The sequence below is a fragment of the Tursiops truncatus genome, chromosome 1 (assembly GCF_011762595.2).
Source record: "Tursiops truncatus isolate mTurTru1 chromosome 1, mTurTru1.mat.Y, whole genome shotgun sequence".
In the NCBI taxonomy this organism is placed as follows: Eukaryota; Metazoa; Chordata; class Mammalia; order Artiodactyla; family Delphinidae; genus Tursiops; species Tursiops truncatus.
This window is the reverse complement of record NC_047034.1, coordinates 162,497,398-162,512,217: the sequence shown is the minus strand read 5'-3', so window position 1 is coordinate 162,512,217 and position 14,820 is coordinate 162,497,398. Positions and strand designations below refer to the sequence as shown.

Sequence of the window (14,820 nt, the reverse complement as noted above, 5' to 3'; positions counted from 1 at the left end):
AAATCACAGTTTAAAAAAAAAAAAAACCCAAAGGCTGCGATTGGTAATTATGTTGAAAGAATCATCCATTAATAAACAACATATTCGGTTCTGATTTTTTAAAAATTATCTCAGAAAGTTTAAGATTTAAAATTCTTTCATTCTAGAATACAACTTCTGAACGTTGAACAAATTACAATTGACTTTTTCTGTGAAAACAGAGCCTTGGACAGGGGACAACAACAGAACAGTCCTTAAAGATATTTCAAAGCGAAGAAGAGTTTCACAGTTCTTTCCTTCCTTCCTCCTTCAGCTGCTGCTTTTCTGGTTTTAGAATTTCAAACAAAGAAATACATATTGGCTCCAATGCTAAGAAACGCCCTCTTTCTCAGCAACTTCCTCTTCCAATTTTCTTCCCTACCGTTGACATACGAGAACAATACACACTGCCGTCCTACCATTTTGATTAACAAAAAGCTCTGAGGCTTGGAAAAATTAAGGGCTGCAATTTATCTATAGTACCCACTCCAAGTCCACAATCTTCACTCATCTAGAAGTCAAATAACAGGGAGCACAAAGAAAGGAGTATTTCCCTTAATCAAGAGGCCGGCTATTGAACCTTTCACCCCAGGAATCCAAAGACTTTGGATTGCACTAACAAATGGGAAATTTCTTCCACCCCAGGAAAACTTGGCCTTCTTAGGGAAGAGAAAAAGCTACTGGGCTAGCACCGCTCTGAACCAAGAGTCAAGTCTATGCACCAATAGTTGGTGAACTTTCTTCCACAGGCCATGCAGTCATGATTCAAACTGAGTTCTCTGAGGTTCTGATCCACTTCAAAGTGACTTTTCCAATTTAGTAACTGTCCTTTCCAACTCACAGACTGCACAAAGGGAACGTACTTATAATTAACCATCCAGAGATCAAGACCCATCCTGTCTCCATGCTAGAAGTCAATTCAAGTGTCTGGGACTGGAACCTGACCCCCATCTGTGACAAAGCAAACTTCCTTTAAGTGGACAATTCCCCCTTGCCCAGTGACTCTCAAAGGAAAACACCTTAATGATGGTAAGCTGTGTACCTTACTGTGTGACCTTGGGCAAGTTACTTAACTCCTCTGAAACTTAGTTTCCTTATGTGTAAATTCTCAAATGAGGCTGTAAAAATTAAACAAGAACATGTTTGACGCATAGTAGGAGCACCATAAATGTTCCCCCTCCTCCTCCTCCTAACCCTCCTGAATTCTTTGGGGCCTAAATTTCAATCATAGCCCCAAAAGGCTCCAAGGATTCCTTCCTCTTCTCTGATTCTATGGAGAACTAACTGTATAAAACTTCCCCCATCTCAGAGACTCTAGGATCCTGGAGGGCCAAGAAAACGGGACTCCACCTCATCATAGCCTAGGGTCCATCCAGAGCCTTCCTCAATGGGCCCCTTTAGCTAACTCTCCTCCTTACTCTGCAGACCATCCTGTACACACACGTACGTACACACACACACGCGCGCGCACACACACACACACACACTCCTCTCCTCCACTCTGCAACTTAGGCCAGAGGTCTCAAAGAGCACTTCAACGCCTTCATGGTCCAGATATGGAAACTGAGGCTCCGCCTGGAGAAGAACTTGCCCAAGATTTCAGACAACGTCTGGGATCCAACTCATGTACATCTGCCTGCAAAGCCTTCGTTTTACAAATGGGTAAAACGAGGCCCAGAGAGAGAAGTGACTTGCCCAAGGTCACACGACGAGCTGGTGGCAGCGCTAGGTCAGCTTGGGACACTTTCGCAGCTTCACAGACTCGCGGGCCCCTCCAAGCCTCCGAGGGGATCTCCGGCACACCTCTCCCTGGGGAGGTGAGTGTATTGTAAGGCGCCACCCCTCGCTGACCGCTCACCGGGTCTCTGCCGGTCTGCGGCAGGAGGCGCGGCACCCACTCCCCCAGGACCCTGCGCTGCTTGGGAGGGGCGGCCCGACCAGGCCCGGCGCCTCACGGCCGGGCCAGCCCGCGGGGACTTGATGCTCACCTGGTCTCGCGCGGTCGCCCTCAGCAACAGAGGGGCTGGTCGGCCGGCCGCCCTTCTCCGCACGGGGTCTGTTCTCGCCGGCCGCGTCGCGGGCTGCCACACAGCCAGACCCCCCTCAGCGCGCTACGCCCCCAGCCGCGCTAAACCGGCCCGCGTCCGCCATTACGCGATTCCCCGCCCCGGGACGCAGCCACACCCCGCCAAGCGCCCTGATTGGCTCTCTGCCCCACCTGCCTGGTGCTTCCGGGCATTCCATTGGCCTGAGTAGAATGTCAGTTAAATAGTTACGCAAACGACGTACTCAAGGGTACTGTCCCGGGAGCTCCACCCGAGCTACTTCCGTAATCGGAGTCAACAGCAAGGGGCAAACCAAGTGAAGTGGGGGTGGATTTTAAACTAAACCAACTCCTAAATTCAAAGTAGGAAAATCCCACCTAAGAAAGTGTAAAAACGCGTACAAAGTGTATTGAGAGGCTAATTCGTCTTGTTAGAGTTCAAATAACCAGTACCTTTGGTGGAAGGAAGGGGCCAAGCCTATGAACTTTCTGTGGACACCCCTAAAGTTGGTGGTAGTTTTATCCCTTCCCTCCCGGTCTCAGGCCGGGCAAAGAGTAGGGTGGGGAGAGTGAGTCATAGGCTCCAGCCCGCTGTTAAAGGATCCGTCCGGGGCGAGGCCCGGGGTCCTGGGATTGGGAGCTGGTTCTGAAAGGCCAGGGTCAGGTGAGTTGGACCCTGGTTCAGCCGCCACCGCACTCTGACCACAGACAGCTCTCTGAACTTACCTGAGTCTCAGTTTGTCCTGCAAAGTAAGAGTAGTCATGTCTGCCTCGTGCCCTGGGGTATTTGTTAAGGCTTCATGCATGAGTGTGTATATGTGCGCCTTGTCGATTATAAAGGGTTGCAGGCTGGGTATCAGTGTGACAAATTCACCTGTACCTCAGTTACTTCTCTAGAGCAACTTTGTAAGGCAGATACTGTCCTCGTTTTGCAGAAGAGGAAACTGAAAACTCCATGACTTACCCTGAGTCACCCGGGGAATTTGAAATGACCCTGGATCTCAAACCTATATCTTTTGGCTTCCATTCCCGTATTTCTCCCTTCCAGGTGTGGTGTCCCCTGAGAGAGACTTCCCTCCCCCAACCCCTTAGCATTCCAGGGAGGGACTTGAGGGTGCCAGGCCAGTCCCCCATCTCTCTGGTCACCATAAACTTAGGCACAGGCCACCCCCCAGCTATTGTTAATCACCAAGGTTCCTGGGAAAAGTGATCCTAGTGGTGCACCCGAGCTGTTTCTGGGGGCCTAGGAATCAGGAAGTGGGTAAGGGATGACACGTGGTTCAGAAACCCAGGTAGAATCCAGAACAAGACGCAGAAGCTCCAAGAGGGGCAGTCTCCATTCCAGGACTTAAATCCATGTCTCTCTGCTCTCAGAACTGGGCTCTTTTCACCACAGAATTGTTTTCCTCAGAAGGGCTGCCTTGGCTATAATTCCTAGTCCTTTTCCCTCTCTGGAAAGGAAGGAAGCCAAAAAGGGAGTGGGAGGGAGAGCAGCCTAAGACTTTAGAAGGGCAGAAACTACCAACTGGGTGGTGCCGACAAGGCCCCAGTGCCTGCTGAGTCAGTGACCTCCAGGCTCAAGTTGGGCAGTGTGGTCTGACAACCAATGACTATTTAAATCCTGCCTGTGGCCACTGGGTGCTGGGAGGCAGCAGGTGCTATGTAGAGGTCAGTGACTTTAGGGGCAGACTGACCCAAGATGAATCTAAGCTCCACTACCTTCTAGCTCTCAGCCTCACCTAAGTCTTCTCTAAAATGGGAACAGAGCAGTTGTGAGGATTCAATGAGTTAATTGTGGAATTAATGAGTCATGTGTGTAAAGTGCCTGATAGCTATTTATTCATTCATGGATTCATCCATTCAGTAAAAAATTATTACACACCAACCATGTGTAGGGCAGCCTGCCAGTGGTGCAGCTACAATGAGGAGCAAAACAGACTCAGACCCTCATGGAGCTTACAGTTTGATGAGGAAACAAGTTGTTAAACAAATGATCAGACAAATCAAAATACAATTAGAAACCGTGATAAGGAACAGGAGGCAAAGTACAATGTGTTTATGAGAGTAAATGTCAGGGAATGGGGTGGGGACACAGGAAGCTTCCTGAAGAGGTGAGTTGGTGAGTGGGGGTTGACTAAGCAGCTGGTGGTTGGGAGAAGTGTTGCAGGCCAAGAGAAAGGGTGTGGAAGGCATCTAGGCCAAGGGGGATAGTGGCATTGGGGAGGGAGGGCGGAGCTGTTGCTTAGAGCCTAAACAAATAAGGTGTTAACAGGGGAGGGAACCTGGCCTTGAAAGTGAGGCAGTTCTCCCAGGGTCTGTGTTCTTTTCTGATAGTCCCTGCTTTGAGGCCAACCCACCTGGGTTTGAATCTTGGCTCTGCCATCTCATCTTGGACTGTATGACCTTAAGCAGTCACCACACGTCTGTGCCTCGGCTACTCTTCTGAGAAATGGGAATAGTGCTAGAAGGGCATAAGGTGGAGAGTGAGGATTCAGTGTGGAAATGTGTATAAAACATTCTGGTGCACAAAAGTCACTCCATAAATGATGCTTGGTCTTCGAAGCATGGAAGGAAGTGAGCCTGAGGCAGCAGATGCATTTGGAGATGCATTTGGGAGAGAGCTGATATAAGCACCTGTGCACTGGGCAAGTTGTCATCTGACCTTAATTGTCATAGAAGACTTTGGAGTCAGGCAAGCCTGGGTTCAAATCACATCTATACCAATTCCTAGCAGTGTGACCTTGGGCAGGTGATGTCACCTCTCTGAGCCTCAGTTTCCTTATCTGTAAACTGGGGATCATAATTGCTTCTATTTCCCAGAGCTGTGAAGATTAAATGAGATAATAAATGTGAAGTAGTTAGCACGGTAGTTGGCACATAAGTAGCAGTTGTTGAGTGTTCACCTTAATAATAGTTATTATTATTATTGATGTCAGCAGTTACTACCCGTACTAGATAAGATTCTGGGGCTTTGCTTGAAGGTTGTCTGGCAACAGGAGACTTTGTTTCTCCTTTTAGGCAATGGAGATAGGTTGCTTTCAGAGGGAGTGGTGTTGTGCATCTTAATACTAATACTGGGAATTCCCTGATGGTCCAGTGGTTAGGACTCCACGCTTTCACTGCCAAGGGTGCGGGTTCAATCCGTGGTCAGGGAACTAAGATCCCACAAGCCGCACGGCACTGCCAATAAGCACTAACTTTGAGCATTTGCTATGTGCCAGCCATGTGCTAAGTGTTTTATAGGTATTAACTCATAAATTCTTACAGCAGTCCTATAAATTAGGGCCTGTTATTATCATCATTTTACAAATGAGATAAAGGAAGCACAGAGAGGTTAAGTGACTTGCCCAAGGCCAGCCAGTAGAGAAACAGCATGGCTGGAGTTTAAACCCAACCTTGGAACTTGAGAAGGATTGCTGGTCTTGAGGGGCAAGTCCTCCCTCTACTACCCAAGGAGTTATCACCTGGAACGATGAAATAATTCATTGCCCATAAATCCCAGGTTCTGAAGACCAAGCCCCATTCCTTTCCCCCCAATTCTAAAAAATAACCCCTGCCTGTTTCCTGTCCCCTGAGGCTGATAAGATCAGGGAACAGAACTTCTCCCTCTGCAAGGGGAAGCAAAAAGACATGTAGAGTCACCAGAACTGGGTTTGAGTCCCAGCTGTGCCACTTAATGGTTCTGTCTTAGCCAAGTCACACCCTCTCTCTGAGCCTCAGTTTCCTTATCTATAAAACAGGGATGATAATAGCTCTGCCTACAGGGCTGTTGTGAGGAGCAGAAAAAACAAGTCCTGCATAAACTATAAAGTGCTCTCAGCACAAGCCTTCCTCTCCTGTTGCTATGGGGATGGCAAGCACTCCAGGAAAGCAGCTGAAGCCAGTATAGCGTATAGCAGGAAAATTGCCATCTCTGGAAACAGTCCTGGATTCGAGTCCCAGAGCTCCCTTTTATGCCCGAGTGACCTTGGGGAAGTCTTAGCCTCAGTTTTCTCATCTATAAAATAGAGTGAATAATACTGATCTTGTAGGGCTGGAGACAAAACATAGTGAAAGAATGCATCAAAAGCCATGAGCCAATGCCTAGTACAGAGCTGGCAGAGCACAGTCGGCTAAGGGATTCTAGGGATTCAGAGCAGAGGGACTAAGGAGAATCACCCTGGCCGCTCCACACCACCCCTGCCTGAGGGCAAGAGGGTGGAGAGTACTGTGATCAGAGCCAGAACGGACTCCAGCCACTGCCCTGCCTCTGGCATCCTCAGCTCTGGCTGGGTCCACTGCATCTCTCTCTCTCTCTCTCTCTCTCTCTCTCTCTCCCCCTTTCTCGTCAAACAAGTTCTTCTCCACTGAGCAATCCCAGGGGGCCCCCGAACCTCAGTTCCAGCCAAGCTTGCAGGCTTTCCCCGCCTCCACATCCTGAATCCACAGCCTTTGCATTTGCCATTCCTTCCACCTGGAATGCTCTCTCCTCCCGGAGCGACTTTGATGGGGAAGGTGGGGGGCGGTGCTGGAGGGAAAGGATCTGGAATGATGCTCCCCCACCACCTCACTCCCCTTTCCTGCATCTCCCACACTGCAAGCCTGACCTCCCCCTTCCCAGCGTGGGGGACGAGGCAGCACCGGGAGGGGTAGGGGAAGGGGGAGGGCTCAATGAAGGGCCCTCTATGGGGTTTTTCACCTGCTCAGAAGAGGCAGACAGAAATGAAAGCTCTAGAAAAACGCCTGCCGCTCTGCTCCCGAGGCCCCAGCTCGGTGAAGCCTCCCTGCCTTCCCACTGTGCCATCTTCTCTCCCTCCCCCTCCTCCTGCAGGCAGGTGCCACACAGTCAAGGAACATGTGTGGGTGGCAGGCCAGAAAGACTTGAGTTCAAATCCCATTCCTGCTGCTTACCCAGTGAGTGGCCTTAGCAAGCTGTTTGGCCTGCTTACACCTGATTTCTTTGTAAAAGGACACAACAATCCCTTCTTCTGAGGCTGCTGTGAGGACGAAGTAAGATGCCAGATGAAAGTGCCGGGGCGCAACCAAAGCGCTCAGCAATGGAGATAATAACAATGATGGCAAACACACCCAGTGCCCATGTGTGCCTGGCACAGCTCTCAGTACCTTGCATATATTAGCCTATTTAATTCCTGGTGAGGTGGACCATTACTATCCCCATTTTACAGATGAGGACACTGAGGCACAGAGAAGTTCTATAACTTACACAAGGCCACACAGGCAATGAGAGGCAGAGCTTATCTCTGTTCTTACCCATCATACTATGATGCTCTCAGTGGTAGTTTTATTTGCTTTTATCTGTACTGACTCTATGCCCTCAGTAAGTACATGTTATTCTTTTTTTTCCTCCCACCTTCAAAATCCTGCCTGAATTTTCCCTCCTTTGTTACATCTTCCAGTCTATTAATTTAATGAGCATCTATTGCTGACAGCTCTGGCCAGGCCTGGGCACGGCACTGGGGACCCAGGGATCAATCCACTCAGTCTCTGCCTCGAGTGGCTCCCAATCTGGTGAGGGAGAAAACACATACATAAAAATTACAGTAAAAGAGGCAGACACCAATTGCAGCAGGAGCTGTGAGCTCACAGAAGCATAGAACTTAACTGGAGGATTGGGGCAGGCTTACCAGAAGAGGAGTCATTTGAGTGGGGTCTTGAAGGGTGAGTAGGAATTCCTCAGACAGTTATGAAGTAGAGACATAGAATATGATGTATAGTGCAGACCCTGCAAGGGAGACTGAGTCAATAAAGGCTAGAGAATAACATGCTGGGGTCAGTTCTATGCCAGGTCTTGTACTGGGCGCTGCAGATACAGAGGTGGAAAGAAATTAACTGGGCCCCCAGGGAGCTTACAGACTTGGTGTCAGGGGATGGAAAGCAACAAGTAAAGCAAAAATAGCAACATTAAAGAAAAATCCAGAGGGGCTTTGGGACTACCAAAAAAGAGACCTAAGCTTGTCAGTGGGTCAGTGAAGGCTTCCTGGAGGAGTAGTTGATGTCTAGGCTGAGATTTAAAGATCAGAGCCAGATTATATCACCTACCACCACCCCAGCCATTACGTAAATTCAACATAAAAACAAAACCAACTGTAAAATGAGAGTAAGGAACTCCAATAAACTTCAGATTTTTCCGATAAACACTATATAAATGTTTTTTAAATTATCATACATCAAATTATTTTTTTAAAAATAATGTTTCTAGTGCCCCTCCTTTGCTGGTGTTCTAAATACATGCTGCTCTGCTCATTGGGTAATCTGACGGGGTGACAGGCCAGAGGGAGTCAGCCAGGGGAGAGTTGGGGAGGGTGTGGCGGGCAGGGGGAATTTCGCATAAGTACAAAGGCCCAGAGGCAAGAGAAAAGATGGCATGTTGGGGAAAAAAGGAAATCCTTTGATGAGAGCTGGCAAATGGGACGAGGTAGGGACGGAGAATCGGACTGGATTCTAAGGGTGCTGGGGAGGCACGGAAGGGTTTTAGCTGGATGTGCCATGATCAGATGTCCCTTTTGCAAGATCATTCTGAATATTGCTAGAGACCTTTTTGTGGTTTGAATTCATTCATGCAAGAGACACCAAGTACCCACTATGTTTCAAGCACTGACCCAGATGCTGGGGCTGCAAGAGAGAATTAATTAAGGGTTCTGCAGACAGAGCAAGATGTGGCAGGGACATTGAGTGCCCCTTCTACAGAGCGGTCTGAGTGTATAGAGGCTTGGATTGTGAAAGGGTATGGCTTTCACAAAAAGAAAGCCAAGCCCTGTGCTGGACAATGAAGCAGTGAGATGGGAGATGGCACTCAGGGAACCTGCAGGGTACTTGCAGTGGAGAGACCGACAACTCCTAGGAGAGAAGAAGGAAGGAGTGAAAGCAGGAGTAGAGGCAATGGGTTAGGGGTGGAAAATCCTGATCCTATAACCTCCCTAGAAGGTGGCCAAGGGGGCAGAGGGGCAGAGGCCCTGGCCAACCCCGTCAGCACCCCCATGCTTTCTTAGCCCTGCTGAGCCTTGCAGCTTGTCTCCTCCTGGCTCCAGAAGTCAGACCAAACCCTGAAGGAGAACAGAGGCGGGTGAGGAGGGGGCGGGCGGGAAACAAGCCCAGGCCTCTCACCCCAGCAGGGCCTTCCTTCCCAGTGGCTGGAGCCAACCCTGCTGAGGAGCCAGAGGTTACAGGGGAGGATTAAGGAGTTGGTTGCTTTTTTACCCAAATTGTGGCTGCATTTCTCTCTCTTTTTTTCTCTCTCTCTCTCTTTTTTTTTTTTAAGAAAGAAAAATGTTCCTGTGCACGCACCCAGAGGCTTTTGCAGGAGGCGGCTATTGGAGAACCAGGAAAACAAGCCAAGAAACAAGAGAGAGGAAAAAGACCACGCCTCGCTTGGCAGATTCCTAATGGCCCAGGAGACCTGAGGCTTTACAGTGGGAGGCCGGTGGGGGCTGGCTCGGGTGGGAGGGAAGGGCAGGCCGAAGGACAGCCACTTGCTGGCCAGTGACCTTGGGCGGGATGCTGCCTGCTTCCCTCTGGTGAGAATGGGGAGGAGGGGGCAGGGGCAGGGCTGGCTGGCTGAGGTCACAGGAAGGCCTCTTCCAGCCTGAAACGCGATCTCGGGATGTGGGGCCTGCCAACCTGCAGCGACCCTGGGCCAGCAGAGATGAAAGGCTGCCTGTCCCCAGCTTCCGGACCCCCGAGGCCCCAGTGCCTCCAACTTGAAGGGCAGCAAAGCTGCTGCAGCTGGCTGAAGCCAGTTGCTGGGCTCTCCCCGCCCCACACACACCTGATGTCATCCAACCCTCCCTTCCCTGTTTAGCAGAGGACACTCAGGCCCAGAGAGGGCTGGTGGCCTGCCCGAGGTCACACAGCAAGTTGGAGGCTGAGCCAGGGCTCACCACAAAGTCTTTGGACTCCAAGTCCAGGCCTCATTCCCTTTCCCCGAAACTTGGCTGCCTGGGGGCTTACCCTGGGGAGTTGGAGAGACCCAGGGTTAGGGAGGACAGTTGGGAGCTGTGTCTGTTTGAAGTCACGACTTAATGTTGACTAAAGTGCCTTTTTATAAAAAAAAAAAAAACAAAAAGAACGTTCCCAGCCCTTGCCATGAGCCTGGACTTGCTCTGCTGGCAGGGGAAGGAATGCAGCTCTGGCCGCCACAGCTGCTGGTGGCCAGCTGCGGCCTCAGCTCCTGCCGCTCCCACCCCAGCAGGCAAAGGGACAAAGGCCTCTTCTCAGCCTGTCCCCTCCAGCCCCCTGGATCAGTGGGGGCAGAGCAACAATCAGGAGGCCCTGTCACTGACCAGCTAAGTCGCTCTTCCTCTCTGGGCCTTAGCGCCCTTTCTGGAAAATGGGGGCAGAGTATCTGCCTGGCCTATGTCTCAGCACCATTTTGAGGTTTCAAAGAGGTAAAGTTACAGAAATACAGACCTCTCAGCACCTTCTTCTGCCTGAGGGTCAGCCTACTCAGAGACCCCTCTGCCTCAAAGGCCCCTCCCTTCCTCACGCTTCACCTGGCCAGCCCCAGCTTGCTCAGCTCAGCTCAGCCGGACCATCCCTCGCTCTGGGGAGCCCTCCCTCACCTCCAGACCGTGATGCTCCTTCAAGGTATTTATCACTGTTGTAATTAAATAATTAATTGTGTAATTGGCTCTGTCTCCCCACTAAAATGTGAATTCTGTAATAATAATAGCTGACACAAAAGGCTTACCCAGTGCCGGAGACTTTCCACGTATTAACCCATTGAATCCCTGTGCCAGGTATGATTAGTTTTCCCATTTTACAGATGAGGAAACTAAGACAATGAGAGATTTAGTAAATAACCTGACGTCACAGCAAGCTGGAGGCTGAGCCAGGACTCAATACAAAGAAGTTGCAGAGGGCTTCCCTGGTGGCGCAGTGGTTGAGAGTCCGCCTGCCGATGCAGGGAACACGGGTTCGTGCCCCGGTCCGGGAGGATCCCGCATGCCGCGGAGCGGCTGGGCCCGTGAGCCATGGCCGCTGAGGCTGCGCGTCCGGAGCCTGTGCTCTGCAACGGGAGAGGCCACAGCAGTGAGAGGCCCACGTACCGCAAAAAAAAAAAAAAAGAAGTTGCAGAACCAGGATTCAAATCCAGACCCCAGGCTGCCCCACTAGTCAGGCAGATTCAGCTTGTTCCTTGTCCATCCCAGCTCCCAGAACATCTGGCATACAGTAAGTGCTCCACATACATTGGGTGAATGAGGACACAAACAGGTTATGAATATACACATGAGCATTTGGAAAAGACTAAAGCACCTTCCAGGAGTGAGTTTTGCAGGTGCCACGTGTAGAGCCGTGGTGATGGGAGGGGGTACCCAATATATTGTTACAGACCAATTATTGGGCTTCTTTCTCGAACATACAGGCCAAAAACCTGAGACGTCATCTCTGATTCCTCCTTCCACTTTATCTGCCAGAGCCATTCAGTCCCCTGGTTCTGCTCGATGTCTCCCAGTGTACCCCTTCTTTTCCATCCTTCAATGCCCATCTTTTCCTTGGATTTTTATAGCAACTCTTACACAGGTTTCTCTGTCTCTAGTTTCTCCTCCTTCAAAGTGGGCCTCTAAAAACAGAAAGCTAATTGTGGGTGCTACCCCTCTTTACCCCTTCCCTCACTAATGAACCTTCCATGGCTCCCCTTTGCTCTCTGGATAAAGCCCACCCTCCTCACCAAGGCTTCTACCACCCAACTCCTGCCTCCACCTGTCCAGTCTCACTTCCTGCCCCTCTCCTCCACATGTCCTTTGGCCAAGCCACTCTATGCAGTAGAAGTTAAGAGCATGGAAGAAGACAAACCTGGGTCCGAGTCTGAATTTTGCCACTTACTAGATGTGGAAGTTTGTAAACAAATCAGTTCCCTTCTATAAGCCTCCGTTCCCACATCTGGGGAAATGGGCATAATTATGATACCTCTTCATAGAGTCAGTGTAAGGATTAAATGAATACATACAGTGCTGAGCACAGCACCCGACATGCCCAATAGTTCATGTAATTCTTATCCTTTCCTCTGCTACAAAGAGCATTTCTTTTATTTTTTTATTATTTATATTTTTAATATTTGGCTGCGTTGGGTCTTCGTTGCTGCGCGCAGGCTTTCTCTGGTTACAGCAAGCAGGGGCTACTCTTTGTTGCAGTGCACGGGCTTCTCACTGCAGTGGCTTCTCTTGTTGCGGAGCACGGGCTCTAGGTGCGCAGGCTTCAGTAGTTGTGGTGCACAGGCTTAGTTGCTCCGCGGCATGTGGGATCTTCCCAGACCAGGGCTCAAACCCGTGCCCCGGTCATTAGCAGGTGGATTCTTAACCACTGTGCCACCAGGGAAGCCCAAGAGCATTTCTTACTGTCAGTCTTACTATTCTTTATGACCCAGCTCAAATGTCACCTCTTGAAGGAAATTTTTCTTGGTATTCATACTCTGTTCCCTAAGTGAAATCAGTCTCACTTTCCAGACTCGCTTTCACTTTGCACCTCTGTAAAGCACTTGTAATATTGTTGTTGCACTCTTTTCCCCGTTACCCCAAGAGTTCCAGGAGAGCAGAAACAGTACATTCTTAACTCTAGCCCATGCCTGGCATGCAGCAGGTGCTCAAACAGTGTTGGTAGAATTGAATGGAGTCACCGCTTTCAGTGCTTTTCTTGAGCACCTTGCAGGGAGGAGGCCTGAGGGATGCTGGGACCTGGTTGCCTGAGTCCCACTCCAGCTCTGGTGTGGGGTATGTTGGTATGTGTATGGGAGTGGAAGTGGGTAGAAGAAACCCCTGACCTCTGGGCTCTTTCTTCTGGCCAGGACTCTTCAGTCCTCTGAGGGAAGAAGAGAAGGGAGAGGAGGTGAGGAGGTCCAGGTGCTGAGCAGGGGTGAGGTAGGGCTATAACAGGAGCTGGGGCGTGGGTGGGAGCTGGGAGACTCCAGTTGCTCTAAGACCAGGGCTGGGCCCGCCAGGACAGGGCCTCAGAGCCCAGGTTGCCACCTGCCATGCCCCGCCTCATCCTGGCACCTGGATTAAGTGACTTTTCAGGTTGTAAAACTACATCTTGATTTGCAAGGAAGCAGAATCCAAGCCTGGCCTTGTCTGGTTGCTGAGCAGGGAGGAAGGGGAGTGTTCCCTTTTATTCTCCTTTTTGTGTTGGCAACCCCTTGCAATCCTGGGCACATCAAAGAACGTAGTACTCTTTGTAACCCAGGTTAAGGTCACATTATCCCCAACTGTTGCTTCAGTTGGTGCTCCTGTCACTCCCCCTATTTAAAAACGCTTCTCTCACTGCTTAGTACCCTCAGGATAAAGTCTCAACTCCCAATACAACCCAGAAAGTCCTGGGTAGTCTGGTCCCTGCCTCCTCGTGGACTTTCTCTCGCTTCCCTGTCCCCCTGCCTCCACGTCTTCTGGCCCTTTCTCAGTTCTCTCAAGCACACCTTGCCCTTTCCTCTGGGTCTTCACACATACTGTTTTCTCTGTCTCGAATGATTTTCCCCATCACCTGATAATTATATTTTATGTTGAGTGCTTTTTTTTTTATTTTTTTTATTTTTTTAACATCTTTATTGGGGTATAATTGCTTTACAATGGTTATTGAGTGCTTTTGATGCCTAAGAAATCTTTGCCTATCCCAAGATCATGAAGTTATTGCCATATGTGTTCTTCTAGAAGTTTATAGTGTTAGCTTTCACATTTAGGTCCATGATTCATCGTGGATTAATTTTTGTGCGTTGTCAGACAGGCTGAGACTCATTCCCGCTTTAATTCCTACTCATTCTTGACAGTTCAGCTTATCCCTCACCTCCTTTGAGAAGCCTTCCTTGACTGCTCCCAGATTAGATCAGTTCCTTCCACTCCACAGCCCATAGCACCCTGTACTTTATTGTAGCACTTGTCACAATTGTAATTAAACAATTATTCGTGTAATTAGTTGTTTAACATCTCCTCTCCTCTTGTATACTGTAGCTCTCTGAACTCAATGCTTGTGACGGTCTTCTTAAAAAACTTTGTACTGAAATATACATTCAGAAAACTGCACATATCAAAATATATAGCTTGAAGAATTTTCACAAACTGAACACACTATATAACTGGTACCCAGATCAAGATGCAGACCGTTATGATGCTAAACATTTTCTGTACCCAGGAGTCCCCTCCCCTCAGCTATGGCTGTCTTTTTTTACCCTTATATTCTTAGCACCCAGCACAGAGCTAGACATTATTAAGCTCTCAAAAAAACCAAAAAAATCCCAACTCTTCGCTGAATGAATGAATTAATTGATGATGCTTAATTCTTCTTCAAAGAACTAGACATGGAATCCAATTTTGGCTCTGGGTCTAGCTCAGTGTGACTTTGAGGACGTCCCTCTGCTTTCTGGGTCTCAGGTTGCTTGTTTACAAAATGGGTGGGTGGGTGGGGTGATGGAGGGAGTTTGGATAATAATCCCTTTGGGCCTTTTCCAGGTATGGCATTTGGGGCAGAATTAGCCCCCTTAGGTTCTGACAATACATTGTCAGGAACTATTTTGGTTTTCTGCCTGGAAATGAGGACCTGGCGGGATTAGAAACTATACCCACGTGGAGCACCAGGAGCCTGGGCCTAAGAGTCAGAGGACGTAGGTTTGAGTCTTGGCCTCGCCTGTGGGTGACCTTGGGCAAGTCCCTTCCCTCCCCTGGGTCTCCTTGGTTTCTTCCCTTAAAATGCGGGGTAGGTTGACCTCAAAAGCTTGACGAGCAGTGATTCTGGCTCCAGGCCTCTGAGCACCAAGTTTCTGTTCCTGGAGCGCGGGA

At 49.5% G+C, this 14,820-nt stretch overlaps 1 protein-coding gene and 1 long non-coding RNA gene across 4 annotated transcripts in view; one reads left to right on the top strand and one right to left on the bottom strand.

Annotated features, from left to right (window-relative positions):
* The window catches only part of WASF2 (WASP family member 2), a 71,594-nt gene extending 69,405 nt beyond the window's left edge, over positions 1-2,189 (bottom strand). Inside the window, 1 exon segment of the mRNA XM_073793524.1 lies at positions 2,007-2,189. The gene's annotated coding sequence lies outside the window, so the exon portion shown is untranslated.
* On the top strand, positions 1,491-14,427 carry LOC141276682 (uncharacterized). 3 transcript variants are annotated; one of them, XR_012326612.1, is made up of 3 exons: positions 1,498-1,835; positions 9,321-10,645; positions 10,824-14,427. It is a non-coding gene; the product is annotated as an uncharacterized lncRNA (long non-coding RNA). The 3 variants fall into 3 exon arrangements; XR_012326608.1 differs by lacking the exon at positions 10,824-14,427 and having other exon boundaries at positions 1,491-1,835; positions 9,321-10,684; XR_012326611.1 differs by lacking the exons at positions 1,498-1,835; positions 10,824-14,427 and adding an exon at positions 2,278-2,726 and having other exon boundaries at positions 9,321-10,684.
* Positions 14,428-14,820: the final 393 nt, after the last annotated feature.